Source organism: Pteropus medius, unplaced genomic scaffold (genome assembly GCF_902729225.1).
Source record: "Pteropus medius unplaced genomic scaffold, Ma_sr-lr_union100, whole genome shotgun sequence".
NCBI classification, from domain to species: domain Eukaryota; kingdom Metazoa; phylum Chordata; class Mammalia; order Chiroptera; family Pteropodidae; genus Pteropus; species Pteropus medius.
In genome coordinates this window covers 16,244,963-16,262,338 of record NW_024346062.1, presented here as the reverse complement: position 1 = coordinate 16,262,338, position 17,376 = coordinate 16,244,963, and positions in this window count along the sequence as shown.

Sequence of the window (17,376 nt, the reverse complement as noted above, 5' to 3'; positions counted from 1 at the left end):
GAACACTGTTTACTAAATCCTAAGAATAGACACATGTGTTTATATTTAATAGAATGATGACTGATAGGGTTCAGAGGTAAAGACTTTACTAATAAAATACTTTCAGTTATTTTACCCATTGGTTATTATTGGAAGGTCCATGAAGATGTAAGTTTCAAAAAAAAATTAAAACATGAAAATATATTTCTCAGTCATAAAAGGAATGAACTTTTGATATATGCTAGAACGTGGATGGACCTAAAGAACTTTATACTTAGTGAAATAAGCCCAACATAGAAGAACAAATATTGTCTGATTCCACTTATATGAAATGTCAAGAATAAGCAAATTCACAGAGATAGAAAGTAAAATAGAGATTACCAGGGGCTAGGAAAAAGTGGGAAAAGGAGTTATTATACAATAAGTACAGAGTTTCTGTTGGAGATGATGAAAATGGTTTGGAAATATACAGTGGCGATGTTTACACGACACTGTGAATATATTTAATGCCGCTGAGTTTGTACACTTACAAATAGAAAAAATGATAATATTCTTATGAGAAATATTATCAAGAATATTTGATAATATTATCAAGAAATATTATCAAGAAGAAAAAATATGACAAAATGAAACCATTTAGATGAATAAAAAGAAGTTAAAAAATCCGTTATAATCCCCTCATCTAAAGATAACTCCAATTATGTGTTGATATAAAACATTAAGGCTAAATAATGATGTATTCGGATAAGCTGAGAGAACTTGCTATCAGCAGATCTGCACAATAGGAGATGTTAAAGGAAGTTCCTCAGGTAGAAGGCAAATGATACATGGTGGAAGCTTGGATCTACATAAAGGAATGAGGAGTGCCGGAAGAGGTGAATATGTGGGTAAAGTCTTTTTCTCTCATTTTTAATTTCCTTTAAATTGAAGAATTTACTTTGGATATATAAAACCAAAATACATAAACTTATGTTACCCCCATCAAAAAAAATATTTTCTATGGATTTGTAATATTCAACCTTTTTTTGTCATTGTGTTAGACATATATTATGAGAAGCCTATTAGTAAGTTTAAAAGCTTTACAGAAATGTTTCTCTTTTTCAATCAGGATGGATTTTAAATGGGAAATTGAAAAATATCTCAAATGCATTCAGTTAAAAGCAAAACTCACCTAAGCATTTTAAACATACAATTTTGTGACAATTATATATTAGAAAATCTTAAAATTTGCAAAATAAAATTTCCATATCTTAGAAAAGATGAGCTCATTTCCTTCACAGACACACAAAAATGTGTGCACACACACATACATACACACACACACACAACATATACACATTTACTCAGCTTGAACTTTAAAAGGACATGTGAGATTCAGGGTAAAAAGAGGGCAAAGGGATTTCATGAGTCCAAAAAGATCTCTGCCTGACAGCAAAGAATGAACATATGTAAATTGTAGGTAATTTTCTTTTTACTCCAGATGGCTATGTGAGGTAGAGTGTATTAAACTAACGCCTGTGGAAGAAGTTGCCAAACATATCTAACTAGAACTAAATGGGATACTGTTGCACCATACAACAGAATTCAACATCCTTCTTCATCATTTCAGCCAAAACATCCCTATTAATTTACTTCTATAGCAGAGACTGGCAATCTGCCCTAGTAGTGATTTAAAATGTTACCCATAACTTTTCTTGCTGTCAATGCTATTTGACAGGTCTGGGACTCTTTATACTTTGATTTCAATGTTGATTCAAGTTATCAATCATACATTATTTGATTGAAAAAAAAAAAGAAGACCTTGTAACACCATTCCTTTGTTTTAATATGAAAAGGGTGACAAGGTTTACACAGTCTGTAATTTGAGAAAAAAATCAGCTTCACTGGCTAGTATTGAGCCACAAAGAAAACGTGATTAGCATTATCCAAAGTAAACAATACTTATGCTAATGCCTAATCATGTCAAAAATGTTTGCAGCCTGTTGTTCACTGTTTTTAGAATGAGCCTAAAGATGACTCCCTTGTGCCCCTGTTTACTTATGTTATTTATTATACTATCTCCCCCCAACTAAAACCTAAAATACTCACCTAAAATTCTTTGACCCAAGGAACATATAACTATCTTTCTCTTCAGAGACTGGGATCTGGTCAATATCGTAGAATCTCTTGGCAAGTGATCAGGCAATTAAAGCCTCTGGTCCTTGTCATCTAAATCAAGGAGGAATCACAAATCTAAATGGATACTTTTAAAACATGCATTCCATTCTGTCAATATTAGAAGGTTGAAGATTCAACCTGTTACAGTTTCAACTATTTCACCAAAACATAAAGAAACACTATGGCTATTCCTCTGGGCTTCTTTAGTTATCAAAATGAAAAGATATAAAGTATTAAATACCTTTCTTAGTATTTCAAGATAATCAGGAAACAAAAGGCTGTCCTCAATAACTGAAAAGTAACTTGCCTGACCAATAATAAATATTAGAATTGAGAGGGGGAAATTTTTCTACAGTATATGTAATTTATGATTCATTTAATACTCCTACCTGTAAATATGTGTGTTGTGGAATATCAGATTCAGTAATCAGACAAATAGCTAAAAGAACAATCAAGAAATAAAAAAGCTAAACTCCTTATCAAATAGGAAAAGAGCAGGTAAAGAATAGTACAGAAGGACAAGCAAAGAGAAGTATGTTTCATACCAGACAGCTATTTAGACAGTATTATGTCACAGTCACTCAGATACACAAGGATTCTATACTCTTGCTGTCTCTGCTGTATCTTTCCAGGATTATGATTCAATATAATACTTAAATCTATTTTGTTTTATCAAGTTAGAATATTTTGACTTTCTACAAATTCAATTTAAGAAATAAACTCCCCTAGATTTCCCTCCAGTTTTTCTCCTCTATATCCATCATAAAATTTTGTCACCTATAACACAGTTGGTATTGAAACATATGTTATTTACATTTTTTCAGAACACACATTGTAACTTCTATGCTTTTTTGTAGTTTGACTTAAAAAATTTGAAAAGTTATCAATAATTTTAGTTATAGTATAACTTTTTCTCTACAGAACTATTTTGTGTAATTAAACATAGAGAAATAGAAGCCTGAGTCAAAAGAGGTTACTTCAAAATAATGTCGAATAAATTACCTTTAAAGACTATTTTTATTTAAATAATCATGCAACACCATGCAACGGTGACCAGATATTTGATCAAACATTATTCTGTATATTTTTGTAAAGGTTTTTTGGGGGGTGATATTAACATTTAAATCTGCAGATTTTGACTAAAGCAGATTATATCCTCTATTGTGTGTGTGGGCCTCATCTAATCAGTGGAAAGCTTTACATGATAGAAGACTGAACACCCTCCTGCAAGAGGAATTCTGCCAGCAGGCTGCCTTTGGACTCAAACTGAAATTCTTCCTGCATTTCCAGCCTCCTGGATTACCCATCAGATGATTAATTCATGGATACTATACAATTGTACAAACCAATTCTATAAAATAAGTCTGTCTCTGTGTATTTATATTTATCTACCTATATATAAAATATATGGTATATGTGGTATATAGTATGTCTTATAATATATAATATGTGCATATAACATATAATATACATATATTATAATAATATACATAATAGAATGTACACATAATATATAAATGCTATATATAATTATATATCTATGCATATATTATATATAAAACATATTAACATATTATTTTAATCCATGTAAAATTACATATTTTCTATGTACACATTCTGTTATACATATGTCTGCATCCATACACACACACGTGTGTGTGTGTGTGTATCTCCACATATCCACCCTGTTCATTTCATTGCTCTGGAGGACTGTGACTAACACAACCATTCATAGCATTGAGGACTACCAAGCCGAAAGAAGGAAAGCTGTTGTGGTGGACCCAATAAGTCATCCAGATCTCAGGTCCAAAATCAACAATTTATTCTTGCAGCTGCTGCAGGCAACACTAGAAGGCAGCCCTCAGTTGTCAGCTGTTTTAGGGAATAACTCACCCAAGAAAAAACTATCTTGTCCTCTGTTTCACCTGCTTCCAAGATCAGCCTCCTCAATAACTGATCAGTGCAGTGGTATAAAAGGCTCAATGCCTTCATCTCATTTCAGGACAACTCTGATGATCTGTCCCAGCTCCAGAGATCAGGTTTTCACTTGGTTTGCAGTACAGCTCATCTTCTCCCTCTGTCAAATCGTGTTTCCTTCCTCTATCTTCCACAGGTGCAGCTCCCAAGAACACTCCCCAATCAATGGCCTGCGTACTAATCTGCCTCTTAGAATCCGCCACTAAAAACTTTAAACCTGCAAGTCATTCTCTCTCTACCCCAATCACTTTTCATTCCCTTTTCCCCTGCTCAAATCGGTACAAAGTATATCAGCAATCTGCTCCAAAAACCAATATCCAACCTAGAAATGGGTTGCCAATCTCTACTTCTAATTTCTATGGAGGTTGTACTTGAAGTTCTGCTTACTTAGCTTGGCAGGCCGGTGGGAAAACTTCCCTCTCTCCCTGCCATCTCAGGTGCTTCTTCAGTCCTCTGCACTTGGAATTTTCATGCTCGTTATGCCTCCAAAATCACAAGTACACAATTCGGGCTCTCCAAAGGGACTTCTCACTTTACTACAGTATAAATGTAGAGCTTAACAATCTAACAGAGCAACAAGATTCTGCTAGGTATCTTGTGTCTCTAAGGATGTTTCTCTTAGCATCTTCCCTCATTTGGCTTTGTGGGGTGAAATACTCTCTTCCCTTTCCCATAGCACTTCCCTTTTTTACAAGGACTCAATGAAAGAAGATTTGAGCATGATTTGAAGATTATTTATTAATTTTAGTTATCTGTTACATCCTATTTTATGTACAAAAACATTCTTTGACTATTATGAAAATGCCTGTCAGGTTTGGGGTATTTTCTCTCCATCTCTCTGCCTCTAATTGTTTGCTCTCCTTTGCATACAAGACTAAATCGACATATAGTTCTACTACATTTAATAATGCCAATGAGAACTACAAGCAGGCTTTGCTTTTAGAGTTGTTTTACTCTAGGGCCCAGTTGTAATCATGACCAGAAATAATAAGTAAGATGGCTAGCCAAGGTCAAGAGAGCATTTTTTTTTTCCATAGACCAGGGTTCTCCATCAAAAGCTAAATGGCCCCTGTCATCATTTAGAACACAGTGAAACCATTTAAGCTAACTATTCACCCTATAAAACTTATATCTTCTGCATCTCATTGAACCCGGAAGAAAGTGATCCCATGAACGGTGTTTTTTTGGTACGGTGTTTTTTTGGAAGTGGCAGAAATAAACTGGCTTACAAACTTGTACCACATATACCTCATGAAATCGAAGCCCTTTACCTCCCAACCACCAGGCAGAAGTACAACCATTTTCTATAGTATGTATACTTTAATGCTTAAACACGAATAAAGTCATAATAGCCTATTTTCCTTTAGCTTAAAACCAGAGATTTTATCTCCCTCAATAACATGGTCTAATTAAGTGAATTTTATCTCTCTGCTTTAAAAATATCTTTGTGCTTAAATCTTTGATCATGTTTTGTGTGTTCTTCCTTTTTTGAAGCTGATTCCAATGACATTTTTCTTTAATCTTAAAATCCCTTGCTTAAAATGCTCCACCTTACTGATTAAATTCCAAAGTTTCTTTTATATCACCAGTAAAATGTATTCCAGTAGGTAGTAGTCAAATAGACATAATCATTCAAGCATTTCTCAATTAGTTAAGAAACTTCTGATGTATCTCATTTAGTGTTCTCAATGAACAAAACATCTTAGAAATATTTTCTTCAGGTCAAAGGGCATGTTTAGCATAATAGCTAGCCAAATTTTTACATAATTAGATCATATGGGGATTTGGGTCTTCTATTACTTTAGTTGCATATGATATGAGTAGTGCTTCCTAAACGTAACCCGCAGAGAAAGGAAAATAATTGAGAAAGTGACCTTGGCACATTAGAAAAGGAAGCATGGAGACTTTTGACAGCATAAAATAATACAATTACTAGCAGGCTAAAGTTCAGGGCAAAGAAGCTATAGTCATATGGGGATATATACTCTCACGTTATTGGTAAAAGTCTCTGGGTTCCAGTATGTGACACATTCTATTTTAAAAGATTTATGAAAGATAAAAAGAATTATGTGTGATGCCAAATAAGTGATCTGAATTAGAAATTTGGAAGCTATATTTTCCATGATTACCAACAACTAAACTTTTAGAAAGCATAGCGAGCCTTCAGATGAACAACAATACCAGTCACAGCTATGGGACAGAACATAAGAGAAATATTTTGGAAAGTTAGATTTAATGTAACTATCAATTGCATAGTAAATGTAGTACAACTTTGTATGAGTGGGGTTAGACACAACATCTGTTCCATTATTTACTACCTGAATGACTTTGACCAAAATGTTCACCTCTCTACACTAGTTTTCTAATGTGAAAAATGGGGTCAATAGTGTTCACACTTTTATAAAGATTAAATGAGAAAGTGTATGTAAAAGAGTTCAATGCCTGGCACATAGTAAGTACTAAAAAACTTGAAGATATTTTATCAGTAATTTTTGAGAATATGAATGGCTGGAATTAGACTGAATTTCCAAGAGCGCTTTAAATCAAATAACCCTGAAAGAATTTTCTAAAATTATACAAGTGAATCCAAGACAAGAAAGAAGCAGAGATTTTAGTCTTCCCTGCATCTTCCCATGCCCGTATTCAATAATTTCTGGTGGCTTTTTTAGAAATTCCTCTTTCTGAGGAACTCAGACTTTGCATAATCATCTGTCTTAAATTGTTCACTGTAAATTTTTGTTAGACTTGCATATAAAGGAGTGTTAATATCTTAAAAATTCTTTAGAAAGTTGGGCAATTCAGTTTCATTTTTATTACCCAGTTAGAAATTTACTTATAGACACATAGCACTTGAAAGATGGTACTGCAGACGGTTGACACCACCTGTCAACATAGAAGTGCTCACTCAGCACACCAGAAAAGCATGCACAGGATGAGACAAAAACTAGTCATGACAGATTATTTCAATTTTAATTATTAAATGTTTATTTTAATATCTATTGTGTGGTTAGTCCCTTAGAATAAGGTCATCTGAAACAAATGTTCTGATTAAAAATTGCATTGAGCAAATTTAATTAAACTATGAGACACATCAGATTATTATGACCTGTTTCTAATTTTTTTCCATCCTTCATTTATTTAAAGTCCACATGGATCATTAACAAAAGCTGATTTTCTTTCTACTACATAGTAAGCCACTAAGAAAATTTAAGCTTTTTAAATAACACAGAAAAAAAATATGGAATATATGTAAAGAATTGGAATTCCTTTCTACTATAAACTAGTATTTACATTTAAGAACATTTTGTTGGGCAAATGTGAAAAGCTACATGTTCAAAATCAAGAGTCCAGAAGTAAACCCATATTTATATGGGCAAATAATTTTTGACAAAAAAGCCAAAACATACACTGGAGAAAGGAAAGCCTATTCAATAAATGGTGCTGAGAAAACTGGAAAGCCACCTGCAGAAGAATGAAACTAGACTGTTGTCTATCACCACACACCAAAATTAACTCAAAATGGATTAAGGACCTGAATATAAGACCTGAAACAATAAAATGCATAGAAGAAAACATAGGAACAAAACTCAAGGACCTTGAACTTAAAGAAGATTTTTATGAATTTGACCTCAAAATCAGGGAAGTAAAAGCAAAAGTAAATGAATGGGACTACATCAAATTGAAAAGCTTCTGCTCAGCGAAAGAAATCGTCAACAAGGTAAAGAGACAACCATCTCAATGGGAAAATATGTTTGCAAGCAATGCCTCCGATAAGGGCCTAATATCCAAAATATACAGAGAACTCATACGACTCAATAACAACAAAAACACAAACGATCCAATCAAAAAGTGGGCAGAGGACCTGAACAGACACTTCTCCCTAGAGGACATACAAATGGCCCACAAACATATGAAAAAGATGCTCAATATCACCAGCTATTAGGGAAATGCAAATCAAAACTACAATGAGATAGCATCTCACACCTGTTAGAATAGCTATAATCAACAGGGCAAGTATAACAAATGTTGAAGAGGATACAGAGAAAAAGGAACCCTCATACACTGCTGGTGGGACTGCAAATTGGTACAGCCACTATGGAAAACAGTAAGGAGGTTCCTCAAAAAACTAAGAATTAATCTACCATATGATCTAGCAATCCCTCTACTGGACATTTACCCCAAAGACTGGAAAACTCATATCCGAAAAGATATTTGTGCACCAATGTTCATAGCAGCATTATTCACAGTGGCCAAGATACGGAAGCAACCGAAGTGCCCTAGGATAGATGATTGGATAAAGAAGCTGTGGTACATATATATAGTGGAATATTACTCAGCCATAAGAAGAGATGAAATACTGCCATTTGTGACAACATGGATAGACCTCGAGATAATTATGCTAAGTGAAAGAAGCCAGACAGAAAAAGTTGAAAATCACATGATATCACTTATATGTGAGATATAAACCTAAAAGCAACAAATGAGCAGGACAAACAAACAGAGACATATGGACTATAGACTAGTGGTTACCAGAGGACTATAGAGTAGTGATTACTAGTGGGGTGGCAGAGGAGGGGAGAGGTAGATGGGGTAAAGGGAGTCAAATATAGGGAGGTAGGGGGAGGATGAAGTGGGTAAAGGGGCAACTGGACTTTGGGTGGTGAACATACAATAGAATATACAAATGTCAAATGATAACGTACACCTGAAAATTATATGATTGTATTAACCAATGTTACCCCAATAAACTTAATTTTAAAAAAAAAGAAAAAAAGATAAAAAAGAAAAGCTACATGTTCATTGCAAGCCTCCTAGGAAAAAATACTTCTAAATTACTCGGGGACTAGAAAATAACAAAATAAAAAGTTTATTTCATGTAAATAGTAAAAAGATCAAAATACTATTATTAATTATATCGTTTTAAATTTGTAAAAATTATTGAAGTATTACTTATTCTTTACATCATTTTACTTATAGATAACAATAAGTTGGAACATGAGCTATTATTTTGAAGCAGAATTATTAAGTGTCAACAAAGCAAAGGCAAGATGCTATTCTGAGGTTCCACTTTGAATCCAAAAGCTAAGGTTTTCAGGAAGTGAGAAGATTTTGGTTCAAAAACCTGTCATTTTGTCAATTCTCTAGTGACACCTATTTATAGAACAGATACTAAGTGCGACATTGCCTAAAAGACTTTTCTTAACAGAAAAATTAAGTAACTTCAGGATCAAACATACTCAACTTATATACAAAGTCAATGCTCAGGGTGCAGAGTAAACACAGTACAGTGTCCTTGGTACCAAACATTTAAGTCACCTGCCATCATGTTTGCTGAGGTTAACAGGCTGAAGGCTAACCTGACTTATAGCATGTAACATGTCCTATGTTCACACTACACGCTAATTTTAGCTGACTAAAATCCATTTGGAATTCTATATCCTAAGCACAGTCATCTTCGTTTACATGAAAACAGAAGAAACACTCTAAAGGTATCTAACTCCTATAGAATAACTTTCCTTTTCAATCTATGTTAATCCTAAGCATCTACAACTCCCAGAGTCCATTTAACAATGTTATCATTGCACTATACCGTCTCTGTGGTCACTGCTGGATGCACCCGGCCCCAACTGAGATTTGAAGAAATGAAATCAAAGCATGGTTTATAGTATGAAAACAGTTTTAAAAAAAAAAAAAAAGCTCAAACCTATAACATGACCAATGAAGTGAGGGCCCATAACCATTAATAATGCCCTTTCTTTGTTTTGTTCTGGTCTGCTCTCTTGGCTCACTGTTACCGTCTTTTATTTTTACCCTCCATTTTTTTTTCTAAAAACCTTTAGTTATTATGTCTTTCCCTCTGCACTTTATCTCATTTCTACCCATTTGTTCTTACACTGAAACTCCTTTCACCTTTAAACATCACTCCTTTTTTTCTATAAGCATTAATATTTCAAACTGATTCCCCAGTACAGGCTTCTGTCCATTTCTTTGTTTAACTCTCATTCACTAACCCAATTCTTTTCAGTTTCCAACATATGAATCTGAACTTCACTTTGAGATAAGTGTTAGAGGGATCAGAGAACCTAAGACACTTGGAGTGACGTCCAGACTACAATCTTCTGGATAAAAATTGATAAGTTACTTAGTCGTAGTAAAAACTGAGATTAATAATAGTTTCCCTTCTTCCTGCATTGATGCAAAGGAGAATTACAATTGATAACTGCAGCAGAAAGTCATTTCTACTATTAAGAAATCCCCTTCTACTGCTAACCATCCTGTTGTAGATTTAAAGTGGTTGTGTTGTGTCTCTGCGTGTGTCTGGGTGAGAGAGAACAAACCAATGCCTTTGAGAGCTGCCACTTCAGACAACTGAGAACTGGATTTCACATGTCAATATTCTTACTTCTTTCCGTGTTGTAACTGACAAGCCATCTGTGTGCGAAGTGAAAATTAACTGCTACTACTACTGTTACTAAGAATAATGTGCTAGATTTTATGCACAATGCTCAAGATTTTGTAAGTATAACCCTCTCTTAATCTTGATAACCCTAGAAAGGATATACTGGTTTTTATCCAATTTATATATGATAAAACTGAGGCTTCAAAAAGCTGAGTAATTTATCTAAAGCCACACAGATTTTAGGTATGAAAAACTTCTGAGTTCAATTTGGAAGATATTAACTATTAGGATTTGCTGCCTCTTCAGAAAATTGCTACACATATTCACACACACACACACACTGCACAGTATATCTATAATATTGCAAATAAATCTAAACAATTCTAAATGAAATGTCTTTTGCCTAAGTTCATGGATGGGTGAGGTAAATGTTCTACATGTTATATTTAAGTAAAAAAAATTTCTACATATTGATTACTGCATCAAGAAATGGAAGATATTTTATTATATCTACTAATAGGTTCATCTGTTTGCAATGTCATGTCTTCTTTTACATTTATCACTAAAATATAAAATGCACATTGCAATATTACCAATTTAAGTTGGTAAAAGGGCCTCAAGTCCAGCAAGTTTAACTCCTCAAGGGCCTGTAATTATCCTTTTGAATGTATTTTGAATTTCATTTGAATTACATTAGTTTGTACATATATCTCTCATCTTTCAAATATTTTATTAAAGCATTACTTAAATAATCTAGCCTTGAACATGATAAAATTCAGATGCAGAACTATTAAATGGCCTGTATGAACCTATTGTAAATTATCTTAAATTTGAGAAAGACTGTTACATTAAGTGCTACATGCAGAAATGTTTACCTTCTTACTTTTGTAATGACAACTTTTTGTAAAATAATTTATGATTACAGAATGAATTATTAAAATTTTTCCCAATTCCAAATTAAACTTATAGCATTTGTACGTGGAGTATAGTCACTAATAATCTGAACTTCATACCAAAGAAACTCTATGTGGAAAATACTAGTGAAAGCCAAATATAGGAAGTAGCCCTTGGTTTTTAGGTAATTGTATATTAAGTCTCTTTTGTGTTTATTTGTCTTCAGTTAAAAAAAAACTTTAATTGCCTGGCTATTAAAATTGAGATACATTTCTACTAGAAATCATGTCTCTATCATAGATGATTTTTGATATTGTTTTCCAAGAATTCTAAATATTTTCCTTCAAAAAGAGTGTAATTATCTCATATTTTCTTGGAAACTCAAAATTTGTAAATTTTACCTCTGACTCAGAAAATATTTCAATAGATTTAATTTAAATGAATATGATATGAAGCTTGATTTTTCATAAATATTGATAAAATAGAATTTGTCTTAGAGTCCCTATAAAACTGATAATTTGATTTTCAAATAAGTTCTAGTTGTTTTTAAGAGGATTTTTATATACTACAATAAAATATTTTTTTAAAAAATAAAATAACTGCAGAGAGGATAAAACTATCACTATTTTTAGATGTGATGAGTTTTATACATGACAAATCTAAAAGAATCAACTGAGAAACTGAAAGAGTACAGTAGAAGAACTATACAAAAAAAAGCAGGTATTAGAAAATATAGTGATAAATTTTATAAACAAAAACAATGTTAAATACCTATAATAAAATTAAGAAAAATGTGTGAAATTTTTTGAATAGAATTTTTTAAATACTTGAATATTTTTTTTGATTAGAAGGAATCAATGGTGCATATCATAACTGAATTTCCCAAAAATTTTTCCACAAATTATAAGCCTGGTCAAATATTTTTATTAAAACATGACAATTTGACACTCAGTCTAAAAGAAATCAACAAATTAATCAGTAAAGATCTAAAGAAAGTATACCATTTAAGAGGAACCAGCCTTAATTAGTAATAAAATATATCATTGTATTAAAGTAAGTAGAATAATGTGGCATGGCACCAGAGTTGATAGGCAGGTCAATGGACCAAAATGAAAGCCTTAATAGACTAGATCCAGAATATAGAGTTTAGTATGTGCTAAAGATAGCAATTAGAAAAGAAAAAAGAGAGAGAGAGAGAGATTTTAAAAATCTGTTATACAGAACTCAGAGAAAATAAAACTGGATCTCTACTTCAATTCTTATTTTTAAAAATTAGATAAAAATAAAAATATTATTGTGAAATAATGTAAAAGAAAAATGTAGTTGTAAAAATTTATTCTGGAGTCAAAAGTTACCTTCTAAGAAGGCACGAATCTCAGTCACTAAAGAAAGCTCTAACACATTTATTTCAACAGTTTCATCTTATATGTGGTTTAAGTCCTATGGAGCACATAATAAGTTCCAGATACATGTCTAAACATAGGGGAAATAGCAGTGAGCAAGTCAGACAAAACCTACTCCGTGTTGTTTCTCAAAGAGTAGAGACAGATAAACAAGTAAATAAGTGAACGTGTGTCAGATAGTAATAAGTGATATGAAAGAAAACTAAGCAGGAAAAGAATGATAATAATAAAAATTTTTGAATAAATTGAGACTGAGACTATGCAGTATTATCAAGGATATGAAGAAAAATGTATTTCCATAGATCATTGTTAAAACTATTCATTGGTAAAATCTCTTTGAATAGGAATTTACACAACTGTAAAATGTGCAAACCCTTTGACTTAGTAATTCTACTTTGAGGTATTTACCCTGCAAATATATTTGGGTATAACTCAGATATATGTATACAAAATTATTTGTACAGCATTGTTTGTATAAGGAGACGGGGAAGACCTGTAAACAACTTTAACATTTCTCAGCAGTCAATTGGTTAAATAATATATGAACTAGAAAGGATGACTATATATATATCTGTTAAAAAGGATAAAGTAGATTTATTATGATAATCTAAAAATTTCTCCAAGATATAAAGCAAACGACCAAAGAAGTTGTATGTATTAGCCCACTGGTATAAAACAAGAGTTATCCATGTGTTTGTCTGAAAAAATTCCTGAAGAATACACAAAATTACTTCTCAGGAGCAGCATGAATATCTTCAGAATGAGAGAGACTAATTTTTCTTTGTTCTGCTAAAAAATTTTTCCTATGTTCACTGTTATTTTCATAGAAATAATTTAAAATGTTAAGCACTGAGGCAAATATTGATTATTTTATGCAAAAAGTTGAAATGCCCTCATGACAATATTGCATTAGATTAGTGATCAAAATAAATATTGAAATTGTCCTATGAGGATGGCCAGTACAAATAAATTATGCCAAAAAATCCTCTCTGGTTCTAAATTATAGTAGCTAGATAACTATAGCAATCATATTGAAAGCATAATTAGTAAATTGCCATCTTGAACTGTGATTAAAAAAAAATGATGACAGACTACATCACAAACTGTCTTAGTCCCTTTGGGCTGCTATAGCAAACTACTATACACTGAGTGGCTTATAAACAACAGAAATTTATTTCCCTCAGCTCTAGAGGCTGGGAAGTCCAAGATCGAGGCACTAGAAGATTCATTGGGTGATGAGGGCCCACTTTCTTGATCATAGATGACTATTTTCTAGCTGTGTCCTCACATGGCAGAAGAGGCAAGAGAGCTCTTGGGAGTATCTCTTTTAAGGGAATTAACCCCATTCATGAGGGGTCTACTTTCATAATCTGGTAATCTCCCAAAGGTCCTATCTCTAAATACCATCGCATTGGTCATTAGCATTTAACATACAAAAATTTGGCAAGGGATGGGGGGTACATTCAACCTATAACAAACGAAATAGTATCATCTTTAAATTATACAACAGCTTTAGATAGTTATACACCACTGACTTATAACATGGTTACATGTCTGGAAAAATAACTAATGTACTATTTGTTTATGAGTCTTTTATATTAGTAATATTTTAGAGATTGTTATTCACTCATGATTCACCCATCGAAAGCTACTATGATTCTCACGTGCCCCCAATTTTGGGGGACTACTGTTTCATAGATTTTCACCAAAAGCCTGTATTCACATAGCTATTACCAATTCTTACTCCAGTAGGTAACTATTGTAACAAGAATGCAATTTCCCTAAAATGACGGTGGACTCTACATGATAATGTACATGGGCACAGAAAACAAATGCTCTAAAATGCATTACTTTCCTGTGCTTTACCACAAGCTGATTAATAATGTGGAATTTCAGTCACTTTGAATTGGATAGAGCTGACACTCTTCTCCAGTGATGTGGCAATGTAATAGCTTGTTTTACTGGAGGTGGTAAATGAAGGATATGACAGATAAAAAAAAAAAAAAAAAAAAAAGCTATACGACAAAGCATTGAGTATTTCCCCCCAAGAGCCTAACCTATTTCTGAAAAAGCAATTTTTCTGAAAAAGTAAATTTCATGTGTGTTCTCCTTATTTATTCAGGAGATCTCATGAGAAGCAATTATTTAAATCTGGAGGAACACTAAAGACAAGATTATCTGATACTATAAAAATGCTCATAAAGAATCTTAGATTTTAAAAGAATATATAGGGGATTTTAACATCTTATGGATGAGTCTCATTTAAAGGTATTTTTTCATATGAAATTTTTACCGACTATGTATACAGAAATTGCTCAAGAAGCATATGAAGAATAATCATTGTCATGAATCAAAACATTTCTACTTGTTAAAAGCAATAGTATTATGTGAATTCACTGCAGAAAATTCTCAATAATTAAAACAGAGATACAAACAATAGACTCACATATGTCAGGAAATCTGTCACACAAGTAAATTATGCTTGATGTAAAAATTGCTTAAGTACTTTCTGCATAATTCTTTCACACTTGCATATAATATAAAAAAATCCTAGTAGACTATATATGGCTTGCTGTAGTTGACAATTTTCAGGTGCTACTCCTTGCCCAGGACCATTTCCTTTTCTGATTTGTAAGTATGTTTCCTTTACTCATGTATACATGTATACCTTTGCAGCTTATATTCTTAAAAATTCTCAATAGTAATCCTTCAAAAAAATCTTACTTAAAGTCATTTGGATGCCATGATACAATCAGATCTACAAATTAGTTGTGCCCACCTCCTTTATCATGATGGCCACATTTCTTAGGAAAAAACAAAAGCTGTACCTGGGAAAGGCAGTTCTAGTAACTGCCCATAGGGTAGATACCTAGGAAGTCCCAGGCAGAATGTCAGAATGTGGCAATGTCAAGTAGGGTTTAAGCAGGTTGGGGTAGGGAGGAAGACTATAATCTGACTGAAAGAACAGCATTATGTGAACAATCAGATTTCAAGTTATCTTTGCCTTTATAGCAGATCAGCCTTTTACCTGAAGTTCAAGATGCAGCAGCCCACCTTTCCAAAGGAGAGGACTTAACAGCATTCAGGAGATTTTAAGGATATCAGAAAAGTACCTTGCAATCCAGAAAAGAGTGTCAGCATTGATTGGAAAGTGAGGTATTTATATAGATAACTGAAGTCTTCACAGCAGGTCTAAGGCTTTATCCCACCTCTAACTTTTCAGCTTGATAGGACCCACATGGAAAGAAAGGGATTGCTACAACTGTGGGACTCCACAGGATCCAGAACATATTTGTCATGTCAGACACCAGATCTTTTTGGCAACACAATATGATTCCAAGTCCTCTTGAAGGGTGGTGCAAAGAGTGCTGATAACACCTCCCTCTGAGCAGAGTAAAGTCTGGATCAGGGTTCAGCCCACTAATTGGCACTGTCTTGGGAAGCTGGGAAAGGCAAGAGTTCAGGAGGTAGAGAAATTACAAAGGCCCCTTTGCTCACAGAGTAAATCCAAGCTCTTAGGTTTACCATTCAGGGCCTGACCAAATGTAGCTTCAACACATCTTCTCAAAATTATCTTGTACTCAATTTTTCTCACTTTATAATCTAACCAAAGAAATTGAGTAGCCTACCTTCTTTACATCTTAGTATCTTCTATGACCTTTTCTTGATATTTTTTCATGTCTGGACCATCCTCCCACATCTCATCCTTTTAGCCACGTATTCGAAATAAATCTTATCCTTGAAGGCACAACCAAAATTATCCACTCTGCTCTATAGAACATGCACGGAGCACCACTTTAGGAAATAATCTTCCCTTTATTCTCTATGACAAATCACTTCCTGCTCTATATAATAAAAAAGTCTAATTACTTTTCTTGTCACCCTTTCAAGGCTGTAGCATTTTGAGGAAAAGATTTCATAATTATAACTAAATTATTTGCATATGCCCCATAGAGCCTCACATAGAGCTTCACAAAGAAAAACAATTTTTAATAAATCTTTATTATATTTTTCAACCTATCAAGAAACAAGTCATATGTTAAACTAGTCTAAAACAGATAAGCAATTCATTTCTGAGCATCATAATTATGGAATGCACCATTGCTTTAATGTGTAGCATGAACACCAAAAGGAAAAATAAATAAATTCCCTTTTCTTAAAAAGATTCAAATTAACCCTGCTAAGATTTTCAATTTACTTGAATGCTGAGTTGGAATATTAACCAAAGGATTAACTACATTAGATTCCAACCCAGCACGGTCTCGGCCCTTTTCTGTTGCCATCGCATTAATGTTTGTTTCTGCTGGCAAATACTGACAGTGGCTGGTAGTTAAATAATCCAGGAATGGATATTACACAGCAGCTGAATTTAGAAGGTATGTCTGAGCGAATCAATATTCACAAAAAGCAACAAAACAAGTGTACTTATCTGAAGTTACTGTGTAGGAAACAAATCCTTCTCATGTTTTGGGGAACTCCACCAAAAACAGTATTCCTTCGAGATGCAGAAAATGTTACTAATCCTCAGAGGTCCAGATGATTTTTTACTGTTTTTTATTTTTTATT